Source organism: Pelophylax lessonae (assembly GCF_965119305.1).
Source record: "Pelophylax lessonae genome assembly, chromosome: 1".
NCBI classification, from domain to species: domain Eukaryota; kingdom Metazoa; phylum Chordata; class Amphibia; order Anura; family Ranidae; genus Pelophylax; species Pelophylax lessonae.
Window position 1 is genome coordinate 293,373,524 of NC_138768.1, and position 23,470 is coordinate 293,396,993.

The window sequence follows — 23,470 nt, forward strand, 5'->3', positions numbered from 1 at the left end:
GTGATACCTCCTAGGCACAGGGGTGGTTTTCACTCCAGCTGCCATTAGTCGTCAGTAGGTTTTTAGATAGTGAGTGATTGTGGAGCCTCCTCCATCGCTATTGCAGGATGCCTCTACCAGAGTTGGAACGCACGCTGTACTCGTAACCCGGAAATACGGACAAGTATGCGTTCCACCAGCCTACACCATCACTTCCTGCGTCCAGCACTGTCATCTCCGACCCCATCTAGAGGCCAAGTCATGATGGATCGCGTGAGCAGCGGGCAGCAACGGGCAGCAACGGGCGGCAGGGGCGGGTCCACTGTTACTAATCCCTCGCCTCACCCATTGGGTAAAGAAAACCTACAACTAATAGGGCTAATTGCAGCAGTGATCAATAATAGGCTTAATGCATTATTAACATACCATAGTTTATCAGGGTCATTTACATTCCTGAAGTTTCTTAAAGCTGTATTTTTACTCTACTAGTGATAAGGGGAAATATAGTGAGCTGCTTCCTAAAAAGTAATAAATAAAACTAAAAATATTGATGAAGAAACATACTATATCTCTATATCTGTATATATAAAAGATTGATAAAACCTATTATGCAAAATATAAAAAAAAAAAAGCCCAAATGGACGTGCCAATACTGACAGTCACAAACTGTGAACCAATGTCCACTTAACCTCTGCAGTACTACTAAAAGATGTTTTAAAACTAGACACTGGTCAGACACATAAATAGGGACCAGGCTGTCTGCTAGACAAGGCTGAAACAAGGACCAGTTAATAAAGGTACAACGGTTGGGATAATGAAAAAGATTAAAAATGAATAATTAAAAAAAAAAGAAAACACAAGATAAAAAAATTATTAAAATTGGGGGGCGTGTCTTGGATGTGTGCTGCACCAGACGTGTTCCTGGTGAGCTCCGCCATCCAGGTTCACAAATCCACATACATCGGTGCCAATTCAGCCCTGATCTACGAGCCACATACACATCCGGACTGCCCGCACTCCTGCGCTTCATTTGGTACCCATCTTGCCACGGTACTCGCCGGATTGCCGCACATCATAGATCGCGGCCTACCCGCAAGGCTGAAGCCGCGGCCTCGAGTATCGCATAGCCGCCGGAAGTCGGAGGAGACGCCAGGTGAGTCTGCAATGGCCATAGGCTGTATGTAAACCCTTTGTACACCTGGGACCAGGGCATCTATGGTTCAGGGGGGACATACATTGAGCGGCCGGACTGTTTTTAGCTCTCCTTATTGGAGATGCCTCGCCGCCGCCGTGAAGCACCCAAGCCGCGGAAGCTGCAATTTTTCTTTAACTCTATGAAACCCAGCACCACTAGCAACAGTACTGGTGCAACCTCTATTTATCAACTCCATTCCTCCCCACAATATCACCCTGGAAAACAGCAGAGCATAGCCTCGGCTCTTGGAGCTGACATGCTACCCTCAGATCCTAACCACACACCTCTGAATAGCCCCGCTAAATCGAAGCCAAGAAGGGATACTGGAGAGGAGACCACAAATAACTCCTGGGCAGAGGTGGGTGCTAATGACTGTCCTTATGGTATGGACACGGGAACCCCGGACCCCAGTGCATCATTCCCAACTACTGGCCAACCCATTTCGGATATCACACTCAAAGAAATGCTTATGTCACTGAAAACTCCGCTGCATGCTGATATTTGGCAAGGTATTAAACATTTCAGAGAGGAAGTATCCGGTATCCGCGTATTGGATACCAGAGTGACACAATTAGAGGAGCAACTTTCTGCTTGTGCCCACTCATTTAATGCAATGGTCGACGCACATGCTGACCATACTGACGAAATTCAGTGGCTCAAATAAAAAATTGCTGACTTGGAAGACCGCTCCCGTCGCAACAACCTCAAAGTGAGGGGCATCCCTGAAAGCGTGAGTCCGGCTAAACTACCTCACTTTGTTAAAGACATCTTCATATCAGCAATTCCTAACCTGACACAAGCGGACTTGACCATTGACCGCATCCACCGTATCCCAAAACCCTCTCATATCCCTACAGATGCTCCTAGGGACGTACTTATGAGGATCCATTTTTTTCAGGTTAAAGAGAAAATACTGTACACCTTCAGAAAACCTGATTCTCTACCAGATAAAGCAAGAACTGTTCAAATTTTTCCGGATTACTCCCAGCATACCATGCAACAACGCCAAAATCTAGTCACAGTGACTAAAGCCCTCTGTAACCACATAATTCCATACAAATGGAAATATCCAGCCACTCTGATCATCACTCATGATGGGGTCACCACTACAGTACGCTCCTTGGAAGAAGGAGTTGCTCTTCTCACCTATATTATTCCCTCACAGCCTCCTCCGCCCGGCCCTTCCCGGCACAATTTCCATCCACCAATGCGACCCGAAGCGCATTCCAGACCTCAGCTGCCATCATGAGAGGCCCCCTGAACACCTATATCAACTCGGATCAATTCTGCCTGGAACCCTGGTCCCCACCAAGCCCCAATTTTTTGCTTAGCTCTTTCTTCCTTTCTGGAGAATTCTGCTCCACCACCCCCTTGCAATCTTACAGCTTCGGCTACCTGAAGCCCTATATTTTTGGGGTTTTCTCCTTTTTAAGTTCCATGTTTGGAACCACCCTTTATCCACCCCCAGTTCTTTTTGGGTTACGCAACACCACCTCATCTTCTTCGATGGAGTACACACAAAATTTGGTCCAGTTGTGCTGCTACAATACTCTGCCTATCGACCATGACGACAACCTCTTCCTCGATTCTCACTTCATCTTCAGCAACAATTCCTTCCCGTTTACCAGAAAATCACATCCCACGCTTAGCCTCCTGTATGAGGCATCCACGGTTTACCATATCTTCCTAATACTGGAATATAGATGGGACTTAAACTCCTGACTTTAAATGCCAACGGCCTCAGTCATCCGGCTAAACGGCAGGCTATGGGGAAGGATGCCGTGAAACAACAGGTTGACATCCTGACTGTCCAAGAAACTCACTTTCAAAAGGACGCTACGCCATTCTGCAAACATCCTGCCTACCCTCGTGTCTTTTTTTTCATCGGCTGCGGTTAAAAAACATGGCGTTCTTCTTGCCATCAGGGATTCTGTTGACTTTGAACTTCATGACTCCTATATCGACGAAGACGGTGCTGATGACTGTGGTTTCTCTCTATGCTCCCACTGCTCACCCATTGAGATTTTTACGGTCCCTCTTCAAGAAGGTATATGGGGTGCGCAAGGGGAGCCTGATACTCTGTGAGGACTTTAATATAGTAACTGATCCTGTCATGGACTAATCCGTGGGGGGCAAGGGCTGCGCTCTTTCAATACGTGGCCTTTTGCACACCTCGGATCTCTACGACATTTGGAGATGTTTGCATGCTAATGCACTTGATTTCACTTATTTTTCTTACTGGCATAGAATGTGCTCTAGAATCGATTTGTTTCTGTCAGATAAATGGCTTCTCCAGCGGGTGACATCTGTTGACATCCAAGACATCACCTGGTCGGACCATGCTGCTGTCGTAACTGTTCTGAACCTTGGTCATACTTGTCCCTCCACTCATATTTGGTGTGACAATAGAGTGGTCCAGGACCCGGATCTTGCTAAAACTTTGAAACAGCACCTAGAACATTTCTTTTCAGATAACGACACTCAGGACGTCTCAGATGTCACCCTCTGGAGTACCAACAAGGCATACAGCGCCTTGCGAAAGTATTCGGCCCCCTTGAACTTTGCAACCTTTTGCCACATTTCAGGCTTCAAACATAAAGATATAAAACTGTAATTTTTTTGTGAAGAATCAACAACACGTGGGACACAATCATGAAGTGGAACGAAATTTATTGGATATTTCAAACTTTGTTAACAAATAAAAAACTGAAAAATTGGGCGTGCAAAATTATTCAGCCGATTACTTTCAGTGCAGCAAACTCTCTCCAGAAGTTCAGTGAGGATCTCTGAATGATCCAATGTTGACCTAAATGACTAATGATGATAAATAGAATCCACCTGTGTGTAATCAAGTCTCTGTATAAATGCACCTGCACTGTGATAGTCTCAGAGGTCTGTTTAAAGCGCAGAGAGCATCATGAAGAACAAGGAACACACCAGTCAGGTCCGAGATACTGTTGTGGAGAAGTTTAAACCCGGATTTGGATACAAAAAGATTTCCCAAGCTTTGAACATCCCAAGGAGCACTGTGCAAGCAATAATATTGAAATGGAAGGAGTATCAGACCATTGCAAATCTACGAAGACCTGGCCGTCCCTCTAAACTTTCAGCTCATACAAGGAGAAAACTGATCAGAGATGCAGCCAAGAGGCCCATGATCACTCTGGATGAACTGCAGAGATCTACAGCTGGAGGTCGTATACTGCACAAATCTGGCCTTTATGGAAGAGTGGCAAGAAGAAAGCCATTTCTTAAAGATATCCATAAAAAGTGTTGTTTAAAGTTTGCCACAAGCCACCTGGGAGACACACCAAACATGTGGAAGAAGGTGCTCTGGTCAGATGAAACCAAAATCTAACTTTTTGGCAACAATGCAAAACGTTATGTTTGGCGTAAAAGCAACACAGCTCATCACCCTGAACACACCATCCCCACTGTCAAACATGGTGGTGGCAGCATCATGGTTTGGGCCTGCTTTTCTTCAGCAGGGACAGGGAAGATGGTTAAAATTGATGGGAAGATGGATGGAGCCAAATACAGGACCATTCTGGAAGAAAACCTGATGGATTCTGCAAAAGACCTGAGACTGGGACGAAGATTTGTCTTCCAACAAGACAATGATTCAAAACATAAAGCAAAATCTACAATGGAATGGTTCAGAAATAAACATATCTAGGTGTTACAATGGCCAAGTCAAAGTCCAGACCTGAATCCAATCGAGAATCTGTGGAAAGAACTGAAAACTGCTGTTCACAAACGCTCTCTATCCAACTTCACTGAGCTCGAGCTGTTTTGCAAGGAGGAATGGGCAAAAATTTCAGTCTCTCGATGTGCAAAACTGAAAGAGACATACCCCAAGCGACTTACAGCTGTAATCGCAGCAAAAGGTGGCGCTACAAAGTATTAACTTAAGGGGGCTGAATAATTTTGCACGCCCAATTTTTCAATTTTCTATTTGTTAAAAAAGTTTGAAATATCCAATAAATTTATCCACTTTATGATTGTGTCCCACTTGTTGCTGATTCTTCACAAAAAATTACAGTTTTATATCTTTATGTCTGAAGCCTGAAATGTGGCAAAAGGTCGCAAAGTTCAAGGGGGCCCAATACTTTCGCAAGGCACTGTATATGAGAGGTATTCTAATACAAATGAGTGCCAGGGAAAAGAGAAAACATAGACAAGCTCTATCCTCCATCCTTAGTGAAATCCACATGCTAGAAGCACACAACAAAACTGACACTACACCACAAAGATCGGACTGACTGACACACCTGAGGACGAATTTGAGGTCACTACTAATTTGAGACCATGACAACATGTTACGTTCCCTTAAGCTTAACTATTATCATCTCCACAATAAAGCAGGCAAATTTCTGGAATCCAAACTGAAACTATGCAACTCTAAAGCCAAAATCCCATTTATTTTCCACCCATTCTCCAAAACCAAGTTATTTAACCCACAAGACATCGCAAACGCATTCGCGGATTATTACGGTGCCCTTTATAACCTCAAAGAGAACAGCAACACTTTCCAACCCTCCGACGATGCTATCAAACACTTTCTGGACACTATCCACCTTCCCTCCCTCACAGAAGCCCACCTGGATACTCTAAATGCTCCGTTTACGGAAGAAGAAATCCAGAAAACTATCAAGTCTCTACCTAGCGACAAAGCCCCTGGCCCAGACGGCTTCACTAACGCCTACTACAAATCTATGGCCCCTATCCTCTCCCCTTATTTTCTAAAACTGTTCCAAGCTTTTTATTCATCTTCCTCCCCCCTAAAGAATTTCTCTCAGCCCATATAGTCACGCTTCCCAAACCAGGGAAGCCCCCAGATACACCCGTGAACTTCTGTCCAATATCGCTACTAAATGTAGATGTCAAAATATATGCGAAATTGTTGGCAAATAGACTATCGACCCTAATGCCTCTGTTAATTAAATCTGATCAACTTGTATTCATGAGAGGTAGACAGGCCCCAGACGCCACTAGACGAATCCTGAACCTAATACATCACGCCAACTCTACGAAAACGCCTTCTCTGCTTCTCTCCATAGACGCAGAGAAGCCATTTGATAGAGTCCACTGGAACTATATGCAATTCACGCTGCGCAAGTTAAGTTTTAGAGGTATGACTTTGAATGCAATCCTGGCCCTCTATTCCTCGCCATCTGCCCAAGTCTATAAGTCTGGAATTCTCTCTCACCCATTTCCCATCACTAATGGGACCAGACAAGGATGTCCTTTGTCACTCACAATATTCAACCTCATGATAGAACCATTAGCAGAAGCTGTTCGCTCCAACCCTCACATATCTGGCTTCAAATTCCGCAGCTCCTCCCAGGTCATTAGCTTGTTCGCAGATGATGTGATACTCTCCCTTATTAACCCTATCATATCGCTCCCATTCGCACATTAAACACTGGAAACCTTCAGCAAAGTTTCCTATTATAAAGTCAGCTTCCACAAATCTCTCATTTTGGATCTACGATTCCCCTAATTCCACTAGATCTCTTCTGGAGAAAACACTTCCATATAGTTGGACCTCTACAGCCATTCCTTATCTTGGTTTACAACTGACTCTGTCTATAAATTATGTGGTAGCTGCCAACCTTAAACCTTTAATCCAAGAAGTGACCAAAACTCTCTCCCAGAAAATGTACAAAGAATTGTCATGGGTGGGTAGAATAGCAGCCTTGAAAATGATGGTGCTCCTGAAAGTTTTATACATCTTCAGAACTCTTCCACTACCTATTGCCACCTCTTACATATCCACTCTCCAGTCCCTCTTTAAACATTATGTCTGGCAAGACAAAAGACCTGGGTGCCCCTGGTCGCTAATTATTAAACACAAATGAGCGGGGGGTTTGGGAATGATAGACCTACACGATTATTACCTGGCAACCCACATGACTCACATTAACCATTGGTTCATGACAGGCTCCGACGTTCAATGGGTGCTGGCGGAAACGGCCATGACCAAAGTCCCCTCCTTGCCACTTTTACTGTCGGCCGATTGCTGGAAAACTCTCTCATGGCCCCAATTACCCCTGACTACACAAGCATCCATCCATGCATGGAGGTATGTTCTCCAACACCAGACTCCATACCATTAACAAATCGGGATCCACATACAATTTGGAAACCCTCATTCCATACCTACCCCTTCACAAGTGGTTGGAACATGGCCTACTATAGCTCGATGAAATTCTCGAAGGCTCGTCACTCAAATCTCTAGACGCTTTACGCCTCCCTCCCTCTGAGACATATACACACCTCCGCATAGCCAGTTTTATTAAAAAACACCCAGTGCCGACTATCAAAATCCAACCCAAATTATGGCAATACCTCACAAAAGGTCCTTCTGCATTCAAAGGGGCCTCGTTATTTTACAACACACTCCAACACAAAACCTTATTTTCAAAAACTGCACCCATGTTGAAATGGGAATCAGAGTTACACAGATCCTTTGAAACGGCTCAATGGCAGCAGGCGACCCTCCACATCCACTCTATTTCCCACTGCGCAAACCATTGGGAACTCTCCTACAAAGTTCTTTCCAGATGGTTTCTGACCCCTTACAAACTCAACTCATTCTACCCCTCTCACTCCCCACTCTGCTGGAGGGAATGTGGACAGGTGGGTAACCTCCTCCACATACTCTGGGCATGCAAGAGTCTCACGGGTTTCTGGCACCAGGTATTCAGACTTGTTTCTTTGATCACAGGCATTCTCACCTCTCCAAACCCAGCACTAGCCCTCTTGAACCTTACCATAGACGAGTCCCCCTTCCAGTATAGGACTGTGGTGGCCCACATATTCCTGGCTGCCAGGGTCCTAATAACTAGAAAATGGAAGACAACAGATACTCCCTCCCTTTCAGAAGTAGTCCAATATGTCAATCTCACATACGAACATGAACGACTTATAGCTAACAGATCAGGCAAATCAACCTCCTTCAAGAAAGCCTGGCAGTCATGGTCACCCAAGAGTAGTCATTGAAAATGTATTTCCTGAATTGTATGAATCTCCACATTTCTGATATTGTATGCTCCTATATATTTGCGTGTACCCATGTTGCGTACCCCTTCTCCTGCCTTTTTTTTCCTTCCTTGTTGTTATTGTTTTCTTTTGCAAAACTCAATTAAAATTCAATTTGAAAAAAAAAAAATAATAATAATATTAACGGGACAACTGTCCCTCTGGGAAAGGATGGGGTTCCTATCTCTGGAAGCACAAAGATGGGCCTCTGACGTAGCCACGATTAGTAAATATAGTGGGGCTCATGTACACCATGTTGCAAGGATCTGTACACAATTCCTGGAAGCTGAAAACATCCCAGTTCTTGCATTGCCAGCATACTCACCAGACATGTCACCCATTGAGCATTTTTGGAGTGCCCTAGATCGACGTATACGACAGCATGTTCCAGGTCCTGCCAATATCTAGCAACTTCGCACAGCCATTGAAGAGGAGTGGACCAATATTCCACAGGTCACAATCATAACCTGATCAACTCTACACGAAGGAGATGTTTTGCACTGCGTGAGGCAAATGGAGGTCACACCAGATACTGACTGGTTTCGGACCCCCCAGACCCCCCCCAATACAGTAAAACTGCACATTTTAGAGTGGCCTTTTATTGTGGCCAGCCTAAAGCACACCTGTGCAATAATCATGCTGTCTAATTAGCATCTTGATATGCCACACCTGTGAGGTGGATGGATTATCTTGGCAAAGGAGAAGTGCTCACTAACACAGATTTAGACAGATTTGTGAAAAATATTTGAGAGAAATAGGCCTTTTGTGTACATAGAAAAAGTCTTAGATCTGGAGTTTAGCTCATGAAAAATGGGGGCAAAAAGAAAAGTATTGCGTTTATAATTTTGTTCAGTGTAAATATAAAGCTACAGGACTAGACTAAACTGGGTCTATTAGGTAAGGCAAAATCAGGGAAAGGACCTATAGAGGTCACAACTACTGAATACATCCAACTGGCAGGGCAAATGGTCCACTCATCCCTCTAGACCAGAAGTCTACACAGATAGTATATGGAGAACAAGAAATTAGAGTCACATTGCATCAACCCACCGATGTTCTAACCAGAAAATGGATTCCAATTACTATCCTTTTCAGGGGTGGTGAGATCAATGGCCTGTTTCCTCAGTTTTATCATCTTCTGGAGATGGGCTTCTATCATGTCTCTTGTCTCAGGGCTTTCAAATCAGGTACAGCAGGCAGTATCATTTGCAAGCACATTTAGGCCTCCCTCTAGTATTGCTGGAAACCATGCCCATACCTTATCTTCAGTATTAAATACAGCTCTAGGTTTTGTACAAGCATGGGCTGATGGTGGTCCTCTAAATGACTCATTGGTACCTTAGATGCCCTGATGGGATTTCCCTCAACTACAAAGATGGATGGCACTAATGTCCCAATATAGCAGGTATCCACTTATAAGCCTTTTGATCACAGATAAGGTAGTAAGGATCTATCAGTACATATGCTGTAAAAAGTCTGTGACCAGGGCAACATATATACTCCCTAGTCTGATGATTGTAACATCTGGCTGCAGAAATGTTTCCCATCTTCCAGCGTGGATTAGAGAATACAGATTCTGATCAAACCGTGGGAAATTGTCCACTTCAGCTTGAGTATAGCCCAATGAGGGCTCAATAGGATTTATAGACACACAGATAATCTTGGCCCCACCGTTTCTGGGTATATGTGTTCCTGTGCAGTCCTTGGGGGCTAGAGACCATTCCGCTGAATTAATGTATTTTCCATCTCTACACAAAATATAATCTGGGTTTGACATATTTTCTATTTTCACACCACATTGTATACCTTTTGTCTGTGCCAAACAAGGGGATTTTCCCAAATGTATTTTATAATATTTAGCATAAGGTATATGTTCAAAATAGCAAAACATTTGTAGTATTTCTAGACACACTGGTATTTGGGCAGCCTTGTAGTGTTTAATGTCAGAGTGAAGGTAAATTGGTTTAACATCTAGGGCCCTATCAAGGGCAATTTTGGGCCTGGCCCATAAAGATACAGTTTTCTAGGTGGTAAAATTAATGGGAATGGGTATCAGATGTACAGTATAACTTTCAAACTGTCTGGTATAGGTGAACAGATCCAGCAGTTACTCGGGTTACCCCTTATGCCCACCAACATGTGCAATTTGTACAGGTGGTTTTCTTCTATAGATTTGACTACCAGGATCAAGCAAAGGCATAGCAGCAAATTAACCATCTTTTAAGACTAGCTGTAAATTCTTGCAATGGCTGGCATGTATTCACGTCTGTTTTCCTTCCAACTTCACAGCTATGGCAGTTGTCAGGAGCACTTGGTAGTGTCCCTCAAACTTTGGTTTCAAGGGTACTTTCACGTGTTTATTGGACCCAATCACCTGGCTGTAAGTCATGTGTTCCAGGTACTTGTTCTGGAATAGAGTTAAAAACAAGTTCTTGCGTCATAGTTAGTTGCTTGTGCAAGGCAATTACATAAGCAGCAACATCATTGTACATTACATCAGTCTGATGTGGAAAATACAGTCCTGTCTTAGGTGGGCTCCAAAAACAAAATCTCATAAGGGCTCAAATTCTCTGTATTATAGGTAGGGGTAATCATGATGCTGTAAAGAACCAGAGGCAATAGTTCTGGCCACTGTTTCTTCACTGACCCTTCCTCTCTTTCCTGCATTAGTTTAGCTAACCTGTTCTTAATAATCCCATTATATTTTTCTAGCTTTCCTGAACTCTAGGGAAGATAAGGGGTATGAAAGGCTTGCTCAATTCCCAGGTCTTTTCATATAGTTTGCATGACCTGTCCAGTGAAATGTGCTCCACGGTCGCTTTCTATGGTTTCAGGGACTCCAAAATGGCATATAACTTCAGAAAGGAGCTTTTTTTGCTGTCTTCTTGGCATTTGCTTTAGTTGCTGGTCAGGCTTCCACCCATCCTAAAAACATGTCCACACACACCAAAACATATTGGTATTAGTCTGATTTAGTTAATTGGATGTAGTCAATCTGATGTCTTTGAAAAGGAAATAGCGGCTTGATCAAATGTCTTTGTGTCACTCTAGTTGGCTTTCCTGGGTTATTTTTAGCACGAATGATGCATCCCTCAACAAGGTCTTGACATGCATTCCTGGAGTATTGAACAAACCATCCAGCCTTCTTAATGTTTCTCTCCATTCCTTTAGGGCCTACATGACCTGGTCCATGGGCTAATTAGATGATCATTTTCTACTTTTGGGGTGGGACTCATATTTAATTTTCCTTGCACAAGAGTCCATCTTGATCTTTCCTTGCTCCATCCCTTTCCATGATTTCATACCAGTTATCGGGTGCAGATTCTTGCATGTTCCTGATTAGTTCTTTCGCCTTCTGTACTCATTCTCTACTTTCCTCCAATCTTTTATGAGCTTCTTCTTCTTCTTTTGAAAAATCAAAGTCATAATTTTCTCCATTTGTGTTTCAGCAGTCATTCTGGCAGCCAACTGGTTTACTTTTTCTTACATGGTTTGTCCACCAGTATGTGCCTTGACCTTCAGGATAGCGACTTCCTTTGGGAGGGTGACTGCTTCAAAAAGCTCTTGAACATATTTCCAGTTTTGAATTGGTTCCCCTGCAGCAGTTCTTCCTCTGTTCTTCCATATGGGTCCAAAGTCGTGAACTACACCTAGAGCATACCTGCTATCGGTATAGATGTTAGCTGATTGATCTTTTGTGAAATCACAAGCCCTAGTGAGTGCTACCAATTCGGCAACCAGCACCAAGAATGTTGAAGGGAGTAATAGGGTCTTGACCACGTTCTCCAGTGTTGTCACCGCATATGCCATTCTTGGGACTCTATCCTTATATAGGCATGAACTGTCAACAAACAGGATCAAATCAGGATTTTCAAGAGGAATGTCTTTAACTGGGGAGAATTTCTGCATTTGTTCTTCCATGAGCTCCAAGCAATTGTGATCACCCTCCTCTTCAAGGTCTTCTTCCCTCTCTGAGGGAAAGCAGGCAGGGTTGATTGTAGTACATCTTCTCACTTCTATCTCTCCTGATTCAAGCAAGAGTGCTTCATATTTGCTCAGCCTTGCTGATGACAAATGTTTGGTCTTTGCTCTTTTGGCTATCCCCCATTGTAACAGAGAACTTACCCTGAATGAGCAAAAAGTGGTCTCGATTAAGCTGTCTGGGAACCAGATGTGCTCCTGGCAGGAGACTGATGAGGAATCTTTGAGACTTCAGTAAGTGAGGATGGCACTTGAGACACGTAGAGAGGCTAGAGGTATTTGGAGAGAAAAAGAAAAGGTGAGTAAAGAAAAGGACAGTAGTCATAGAAAAAAGGAGGCAGAATTTCCCAGGCCCAGCCGGGATAGGAAAGTCGCCCCAAGTCCTCACTCAGGGGCCCAGTTGAGGGATCCTCGAGAGGAAACAAATGGACTGCCTGAGGGTAGAAAACAAGTTCCACTCAAAGACAGAATGAGGAGCATGGCAGTCGCCCCAGCCGCCCTACTAAAGGTTGTTGATCTGATTTGCAATAGATAAAAATACTGGCCACTAAAGCCAGGTGTGTGAGGCATAAACTTTAAAAAAAGAAAAAAAAAACTGTAGGCAAAATTCAAACAGATAAAGATGAGCACAGGGGGAATGTCCCTAATGTCTTAGGTAATCAAATAACCAACAGGGAAAAGGGAAGGGGTAAGGAGAGGGGGGGGGGAGAGGATGAGGCAGGTTAAGGCCAGGGAAGAGGGGGGTGGGGAAACATGGGTAAAGGGTATTTGTAAACTGTTCCATCAGATGGGGTCCAGGATGCATCAGGAGTTGAGTTGAACGAACACCTGGATGTCCGGGTTCGGTGGGTTGGCCGAACTGGAAAAAAAATCTGGGTTCCTGACCCGAACTTAACCCGAACTTTACCCCGATCCCGAACCTAATTGAAGTCAATGGTGACCCAAACTTTTGAGCACTCAAATGGCTCTAAAAAAAAATATGGAAAGGGCTAGAGGGCTGTAAATGGCAGAAAAGTCTTCTTAAGAGCATTGAAAGTGCTCTGCAAACAAATGTGGATAGGGAAATAACTTAAAAAACATTAAAAAAAAATCATCTTGATCTAGGAGGACGAGGCCCATATGGAGTAGGAGGTTGAGGTGGCGGTGGATGTGGCGGTGTAGGTGGAAGCGGCGGTGGGGGAGGACGAGGTAGCCAAAACTGGTTTTTGTTTTTAATTTTAAATTTATTTTTAAATTAGGGTACACCCCAAAAGAGTGAGAAAGATCAAAAATACAACAATGGCTGGGTAAGGCCGGTATACATGTCTATTCTGCACAAGGTACAGACAAGTCCTGTGGGATCCATGCCTGGTTCATTGTAATGAACGTGAGCTTGTCCACATTGGCTCTGGACAGGCGGCTGTGCTTATCTGTGATAACGCCCCCAGCCGTGCTAAATACACGTTCAGATAATACACTGGCTGCAGGGCAGGCCAGCACCTCCAAGGCGTAAAGGGCAAGCTCAGGTCATGTGCCCAATTTGGAGACCCAGAAGTTGAAGGGGGAAGACCCGTCATTCAGTACTTGTATAGTACGTAAGGAACGGTAAGGAACTGTATATGGTATATGGTATATGGCAAGGAACGGTGATGGCGGCAGGGGGGATTTTTCCCCCTTCTGGGTTGAGTCTGGCCTTGGAAAAGGTATGTGTCCCTGGTTGTGGGCCGGGCTCTCCCAAAGCTAAGTTCTTAGGCCTTCTGGTGGGGACGGGGCTGCACTGGTCTTGCCAGGGACCGGGGTTCTGAAAAGCCTGTGGTGTATGTGCCCCTGGAGTGGCAGTTTAGGGGTGCCATAATTCACGGTGGATGGCAACACTATGAATATGGCACCAAGGACACTGCATTTCCTACACACGTTTTTCACACCTGCCTCTAGGCCCGGGCCTTTTGGTCAGGAGTCAGGACCAGAGGAATTTTTTATTCCTGGCCGAAGGGCCTGCCATAGTATTGCAACGTGGCACTAACCTTGCACTTCTCCGCTATCCCTTTCCCCACTTTTATGTGTTGTGTGTCTCATGTTTTGTGTTTTTTATTGTGGCGGTACACTTTATTTTGCACAGCGTGATTAGTAGAGTGTAGGTTCTTGGGCCTGTCCCTGAAAGTCTTGGGAGGGGGTGGATATGGCCTTCTGGCTTGGTTTGCCCTCTCTCATTGGGTCTCTCTTCGGGAGAGCCCCACCTAGTACTTGGGGTGATCTGTTTCAGCAGATCTCCTAAAGAACGGGGCTGCCTGGTTTCGGCCAGGTTAGCCAGTGTAAGTACCCCAGTCCCTGTCAGGAGCCTTGCGCCCCGGAGGATCAGGATCAGGGACCATGTGTACATCCTGTGCACTTTTTTATGCACCCACCGGGTGATAGTCTGAGTGTGTTCACACACCCCACTGGCTTAAAAAAAAAAACAGCTGATGGTCCTGGTTGTTGTGGCCTGCCGACAAAGCTTTTCCACATTTCATACATGCTAACCCTGCATTCTGAGGTGCTAGCGGTGCCCTGGCTGCGTTGGCGACCTCCTCATTCTCTGCCTTCTCCTTGTGCTTCCACTGTGCCCCCCGCTGTCAGGTGAGAATGCCACCAGCATCGCTTCTCGACCTTTTGGCTAAGATCAAGTGTAGTATCTGTTGTTATCTGTTATCTGGGTGCCACCCTGCTGTGAACATGGTTCCTCCTCCTCCATCTCCTCCTCCTCATCCTCCACCTCGTCATCCTCCAGAACTGTGCCCTTGCTGGACAATTGTGTACCTGGCGTTTGTGGGTGCAGGAACCCACCCTCGGAGCCACTTGTGAATGACTGCCCTGAAAGCCTTGGAAATTATCATTATTCCTCGGATGCCGAGGCGGTAGAGGATGAGGATGAGGAAGCGGAGTAGGAGGAGTTAGCAACAGGAGGCAAACTGAAGCGCCCTGCAATCCTCGGTGGTGGAAGGAGATGCGCCAAACCAATTTAAAGGGTGTATCTCACAGTAACATAATCAGCAAACGCTGCAAAATTATTAATTTTCCCCTAAATGGGTGTTTATTGAATAGCAGAATAGAAACAATTGTATCTAAAAGGGTGTATCTCACACGTACAGATACAGACTAAGTCGCAATTTAATATCATTCTTTCCCCTAAATGGGTGTTTATTGAATAGCAGAATAGAACAACAGTATCTAAAAGGGTGTATCTCACACGTACAGATACAGACTAAGCCACAATTTAATATCTTTCTTTCCCCTAAATGGATTTTTATTGAATAGCAGAATAGAACAACAGTATCTAAAAGGGTGTATCTCACACGTACAGATACAGACTAAGCCACAATTTAATATCTTTCTTTCCCCTAAATGGGTGTTTATTGAATAGCAGAATAGAACAACAGTATCTAAAAGGGTGTATCTCACACGTACAGATACAGACTAAGCCGCAATTTAATATCTTTCTTTCCCCTAAATGGGTGTTTATTGAATAGCGGAATAGAACAACAGTATACAACGGGTGTATCTCACAGTAACATATGCAGACTAGGCCGCAATTTAATTTTTTTTCCCTAAATGGGTTTTTATTGAAAAGCAGAATAGAACAACAGTATCCAATGGGTGTATCTCACAGTAACATATGCAGACTAGGCCACAATTTAATTTTTTTCCCCTAAATGGGTGTTTATTGAATAGCGGAATAGAATAACAGTATCCAACGGGTGTATCTCACAGTAACATATGCAGAATAGGCTGCAATCTTCATTTTTTTTCCCTAAATGGGTTTTTATTGAAAAGCGGAATAGAACAACAGTATCCAAAGGGTGTATCTCACAGTAACATATGAATGAAAAATGTTTATTTTTCCCTTTAAATTGGTGATTTTTGAATAGCAGTTGAGAACAGCAGTGTCTAAACGCTGTATGTCACAGTAAAATATGACGGAAAAAACATTGTTTTTTAAAAAATCCAGATTAAGCAGACACATATGCACTGAGCTTGCATTACATGGCTGCTACACGCCACACGCCGCCCACCTAACAGGTTGTATACTGTTGTTGTTCTATTCCGCTATTGAATAAAAACCCATTTGAATGAAAAACTGAAAAATAATGATTTTTCCCTAAAAACTGAAAAATAATTATTTTCCCTTTAAATTGGTGCTTTTTGAATAGCAGATTAGAACAACAGTGTCTAAAGGAAAAAACGTTTTTTTTTTTAATCCAGATTAAGCAGACACATATGCACTGAGCTTGCATTACATGGTCGCTTCACGCCGCACGCCGCCAACCTAACAGACTGATAAAAGTTTTTTTTTTCTCCCTCCTCCTCACTGGGCTCAGGTCAGGGCAAAAAGATTGTGCACTGCACCCCCACACAATAAAATGGATGTAGATCGCTGTCTAATTAAAGAAGATTCTTCCTATTCTTTCCCTGAAAGAAATCTCCAGCCTGCCCCTACAATATTTTCCTATCTCTTCCTCAACAGCATCAGGAACCTCTCCCTACAGTAGTTAGAGCAGAGTGACGTGCGGCGCTACATGACTCCAGCTTATATAGAGGCTAGGTCACATGCTGCACTGGCCAATCACAGCCATGCCATTAGTAGGCATGGCTGTGATGGTTTCTAAGGGAACACTAGTTAAACGCTTGTTGATTGGCTGCCCTACAGCTGTTGAAGCCGCGCCATTAAAACCGCGCCAAAACATGAAATAAATTACCGAACGGACTGTATCCCGAACATACAGTAAAATGTTCGGGTCCGTGTCCGGGTACCGAACACCCAAAAGTCCAGGTACGATCCCGAACAATACAGTCCGTGTTCGCTCAACCCTAATCAGGAGTATTTAAGCACAATTTCAGTAGAAAGGTAGGTTCATGGGAACATCTTCAGAAGATTCAGGATCAGAAAAAATTGGGGGTAAAGCTCCTGAGACAAGTGTGGGGATATGATGAATTAGAAAGAGGGGGTACCCTCCTGTAGAGTCCAGATCAGGGTGGTCGTGTATTTCTTGATTTCTTTGACTGCTGTTTTACCCACATAGGGAACAGTGGACTGGGAGGAGACGGGGCGTTTTGCTGTAGAGGGGCCCCTCTGTTGGCTTGACGGTAGTTGGTCTTGGGAGATAAGGCCCAGTTGCAAAAGCGTACTTTCTCCTTCCAGGAATGAAGAGAATCCATAAAATTTATTGCGGTAGGAAAAGTTAAGGTGGAATGGAAAGGACCATCTGTAGGTGATGTTTTTCTGGATTAGTACCGAGATCTTTGAAATGTGTAGGTGGAAAGGTCCACAAACACCTGGATTGGGAGTTGATCTGAGTTAAGTGTGAGTCTCATGACCTCCTCCTTAACTGAGTAATAATGAGGTTTGACAATAATGTCTCTGGGGAGGCCATCAGTATGTGGGGGTTGGCGGGCCCTGTGAGCCCTATCTACTTCCAGGCGGTTGTCTGTAATGTCTGGGATCAGTTTTTTAATAAACGTGCGGACAGCTGCGTTCACATCCTTAACGGATTCCGGAACCCCCCTAATTCTGAAATTATACCATCTTGATCTGTTTTTCAAATCGTCTATTTTAGATGTGGCAAAGTCCAGGTGGTCCTGTAACTCCTGTATACGTGATGTATTCTGGTTCATCCTGGCTATGGTTTGGTAATTTTTCTTCTCAATAAGTTCAATCCTAGAACCGAATTGTAGGATATCTTTGTGGATAGATGTTGTGATCTGGGTCGCAGTTTATCCTAATCCCCTTGCTTGCATTTTGGAGAATGAGGCCATCAGTGAGGAGAATTCAAATGGGCAGGGTGAGAGATCCTGTGCAACCGCTCCAAGGAAGTCAGGGCTAGCTGCAATATCCCCTAAAGGAGTTAGTATGAAGTCTCCCATTGATCTCTCAATCGTGGATGCAGGGGATGGGTAGGGCATTCCACCTGTACTGACTGTGTTGCCTCTGGTAATACTGTGCAGTGGGTCTGCCTGGTCCTGATCCGCAATGGAGTCCGTAGCCCCTGTTGCTGCTTCTGGTCCCACGCCTCGTGGATCCTTAGCTGCCGTATTGCAGACCCCAAGCAATAAGGAAGGGATCTATTTGGGTCAGGAAATACCGCCTGGTTGGCATTCCAGACATCTGAGGTGGAGCAGTGTGTCCTCCGATCTCCGTGGCTGCTTGTTAGGAGCGGATCGGGCTGTTTCCTTCCCTGTGGCAGGGCGTAGGAGACTGAGGCAATGCGAAGCTCGGAGGCTAAGCGGCCATCATGAAGCAGTCGCACGTGCGCACTCCTCATTTTTGTGAGCTACTGTAAATATATACATACACAAGCTTGCATATGTGTTTGAGCTTTGGTGTGCACCCTAGTGCAATAGGCTACACACACATATGCATGAAGGATTTGCCTGGCTCCATTCATTGTCCTGAAATGAGGATTTTTTTCTCTTATTTTTGGGATATGTGATGAAATGTGAATACTTGATCTTTTTGGAGGACTTTGCTGTGCTACATACTAATTAGCGCTTTTAAAACACATATTCCTTGAAACAAAAAAAGTCATTACTGAAGATGAAATTACTTGCAGCAACTTTTCCATCCACTGAAGCAAATCTAATTTAGTTTTTTTTAGGTGATACTGAGTAGAGCAATATTTAATGCTTATTCCCATTATCGGCCTCCTTTTTACTTTATTTTCTGTTAAAGTATTAGGAGTCTAATATGATGTAACTGCAGAGCTGTGAGTCAGCAGACAGCACACTGATTATACAGAAAGCACAAAAGCAACAATTTGTCATCCAGTCACTTTATGTTGTACCTTAGATAATGTAGCCTAATGACCTGGTATTCTACAGTGACAAATTGCTGCATCACAACGAAATATAAAAATGCCATACTCCTAATGAAAGAATCATTCTTGCTATGTGCACTATCTATATTCAAAATAATGCAGTATGGTTGTGTAGATGTACAGCTGTCAAATTAGAGACTTTGCAGAACCTACGTTATTTGCTTCAGCACGTGTATTTTAGCTTACAGCTCAGAGATTATTTGTGGCTTGTTATGGTTTTGACAACTAGTTTAAAGTTTCTTCATGTTTTTAAAAATATATAACCCCTTCATGACAAAGGTAAAGTGAATCTTAATGCCCCACTCTAGGCAAAAACAGTATTTTTACAGCACCTTCCTCACACCCCCCTTTAATTTATCCTAATGCTCTTTTTACCCCCTTACCAGGTGAAGTACCCATCCAAATCCCTCTCTGTTGCCAATTCTGGAGTGGGGGGACTGCTGATTTAGTTCGGTGTATGCACACACTGAGATCGCTGGTCCCTTGCTTTCCCCTTGTGATGATGCCACCCCCTTCTTTCTCCTGAGAGGACCACACTGCATGCTATGCAGGTAGAGTGTCCACGTCCATCCAATCAGAAGTGTTTACAAGCAGTAACGTGGACATCTGGAGAAGGGTTCTTTTAGGGGTCCAGAAAAGCAGAAGACTTATTGTGGCTTCAGAAATGTTAAAAAATGTATGTTTAGCTATTTTTTTACTTAGTATGATCAGTTATGGGGGGTGATGAAAAGTGTCCCTAAGTGGGCCTTAATGCAGTAACCAAGCTTTTTAACTTTGATGGTAAATGGCAATGGATATATCCTATTTTTTTTGTTTTATTATCAAAGAAAAACTGGCCCAAATGAGTTAAACGTTTCTTATTTAATTTAGCTGTATATTTCTTACCATTACCATGACCTACTACCAAAGAACAACCCAAAACATATTCTCCTACTCCCTATAATTGTAGCAATACCACACATTTGTATGTTATTTGTTGTTTACACTCATACTAGGACCCAGAAACAAATTTGCATTTTGCATTTATTATCATAGCTAAAACACACTGGCCTTAATTGATGATGCTAAATAAAAAATAAATAAAAAAAAAATAAAAATTGTAAATCCTACCTAAAACACACTGATCATAACCTTTGAACCCAGCATTTGACCCTGATCATGACCTTTACCCTAACCTTAAACCTGACACTGACCTAGATCAAACCCTGACCTGGTTATTTATGTATTTATTTTCTGCAATTTTCTCCTCTACCAAGGAGAAAAGGATACAATGTATAATTTTCTCCAATAAAGATTAACTCCACTTTTGTGGGAAAAAAACTAGCAAATAAAAAATATTAATAATATAGCGTATATAATTAAAACACAAGTCGTATTGTAATTGAATGTTCTTGAAAATGACCTTTCCTTTTCAATCTGCAGTCCTGTAACTTTCTGTAAAATGCAATATGGCAACCTGGTGGTGTTCTGTACACAGATGGTGTACAGAACATTCCACAGATATGTAATTTTCTGTTTGTGTGGTTGGCTTACTGAATTTCCCAGTCTGCACTAAGATACCAATTCTATTTTGAGCATCCCCTGCAATAAAAATTTCATTTTGGTGAGATACTCTCAAAGGGAAAACACATATAAAGGGATGTAAACCCTGCAACTTTCCTCATTAGAGCGCTACAGGTGCAGCAGCTGATTTATAATAATGAAACCACTCCCATAAAGGCTCACTTTGCACATGGACACATACAAACCAACAACTATTACTGCAGAATAATAAAAAGGTATTAATCTGCAACAAAGTTTTGTTAAAATCATTGCACATGTACATAGATCACCCAGAGGGGAATATTTTTCTGAACAAAAGTGGAGTTACTCTTTAAAGAAGAGAAAGAATGCAAGGAAAGGCTATAAAGAAACTGAGGATCATTGAGCTGATCACTGGCTATCACAGTATTCATGTTGCAACTCTTTACCAATATGATATTAGCATTTAACCCCTTCACGACTGTGCTATAGCCGAATGACAGTTACAGAGTGGTTGCACATTGCTGGGGGGGATCACATTATGTCCCCCCCTGATTACGTTTCCCGCATGCCCCCTGCGGCCTGCATCGGCAGTGATCTGTGATCGCTGTGTCCCTTGGACACAGGTGATCACAGATTGGGGTAAAAAGCCAACCACAGTGGCTCTTTCCATTGTGACTAGCTGTACCCAATCACAGCTTATCACAGTGTAAAAAGGATTTGCCAGTTATTGTCAATCCTCTCCTCATGCTGATAGCTGATAAGCACCCATACATACATGTGACATTCCCACTGATAACCAGGGCACTGATAATCTGTGTCCTGATTATCAGTGCAGCCCCAAAAGTGCCCATCAGTACTGCCAATCAATGATTATCAGTGCTGCCAATCAGTGGCACCTCAGTGCTGCCTGTCAGTGCCTATTAATAAAGCCTGGCAGTGCCTATCAGTGCCCATCGGTGCTGCCTATTAGTGCCCATCAGTGTAGCCTATCAGTGCCCATTAGTGCCGCATATCAGTGCCACCTCATCAGTGCCCATCAGTGCCGCCTAATCAGTGCCCTTCAGTGCAGCCTATCAGTGCCCATCAGTGGAGCATATCTGTGCCCATCAGTGTAGCCTCATTAGCGCACATCAGTGAAGGAGAAAAATTACTTATTTACAACATTTTTTAACATAAACTAAGAAAACCTTTTTTTTTTTTTTGTCTTTTATTATTTGTAAAATAAAAACCCAGTGGCAAATAAATAACACCGAAGGAAAGCTCTATCTGTCTAAAAAAATGTAAACAAATGATAAAATTTGGTTTGGGTGCAGTGTTGCATGACATGCAGTTGTCACTTAAAGTGCAACAGCACTGAAAGCTGAAAATTGGCCTGAGCAGGAAGGGGTGAAAGTGCCCAATAGGCAAGTGGTTAAGGCTTGTTTTTAACTTAACTTTACTGTAATAATTGCTTTATTTGACTTTCATTTTTGCACTCATTTTCCCTCCTGGCCCTTGTAGTTCCACTGTCACAACAAGATCTATAGTGAACATGTTCACTATTGGCAACTTGATAAAAGGGAGGGCCTGAAATGTACAGTGCCCACCCACTTTCCGACTCCGATGTTGATGAACATAGAGGACAGCCATGAAACTCCACTGTTTGCTCTTGGTGGGTCTGGCTTTATGATTTTCAGCTTAATGATTGCTGTATCACCACCTTATTATTGTACATTTATCATTTCAATCTGCCCCTGGAGTTGCATATTCTAAGTCCAGATGTAAGTGCGCATTATTGTTTGTAAATAAATGTTGCTTATTCTTTACTAATCCTGTGCCCTGGCATCTTTGTTTCTCTTATCACAGTGATCATGTGATCTACAGCCAGTCCTCTCAGTTCCCGAATGGTAATATTAAATCCAGGGCTGTCAATGACAGCTTGGTCTCTCTGCTGGGAGTGCATCTATGGTGAAATAAGTTGGCAAGAGATGATTTCTAACTGGTAGAATGTATTTTGTATATCTGTACTGTTTACAGGGACGTCTTTAACGCAGGGCAAATGGGGCAGCTGCCCAGGGCCTTGTCACTGTTTTGGGGCCCAAAGCAGCTGCCCCTAAAGCCTGCGCTGCCTGCAAATCAGGAGCCCCATCGGCGCTGCAAGGGACAGTCCATCCACACTCGGCATCAGAGTGCTGTGATAAAAAAAATCCTCAAGCAAGGAGGAGCAGGCAGGCCGTGAGCTCCACTGAAGCTCTGACCCCGTCCCTTGCCATGCATGCTGCCTGAGATCGGAGACCTCGGGGTAGGATCGTGTAGTGGAGCTGATGTCAGAGTGCTGTGGCAGCCAACAGCACAGGTGTGAGCCCAGCAGCCCACGGATGGTGATCAGAGCTCAGCTGGCTAGGATCAGGTACGTCTTTCTCCTCCCCTGGCTCCCCATATTATGTAGTGTCCTCTGCTCTCCCCCTCCTCCCCTCACACACACACACACACACACACAGTTGTGTCCTCTGCCCCCCCCACACACACACACACAGTTGTGTCCTCTGCCCCCCCACACACACAGTTGTGTCCTATGCCCCCCCCCCTCCACACACACACACACACACACACACACAGACACACACAGTTGTGTCCTCTGCCCCCCCAACACACACACACACACACAGTTGTGTCCTCTGCCCCCCCCCACACACACACAGTTGTGTCCTCTGCCCCCCCCCCACACACACAGTTGTGTCCTCTGCCCCCCCCCCACACACACACACAGTTGTGTCCTCTGCCCCCCCCCACACACACACACACACACAGTTGTGTCCTCTGCCCCCCCCCCCCCCCACACACACACACACACACTTGTCTCCTCTGCTTTCCCCTTCCTCCCCTCACATACACACACACACACACACAGTAGTGTCCTCTCCCCCCACCACCACACAGG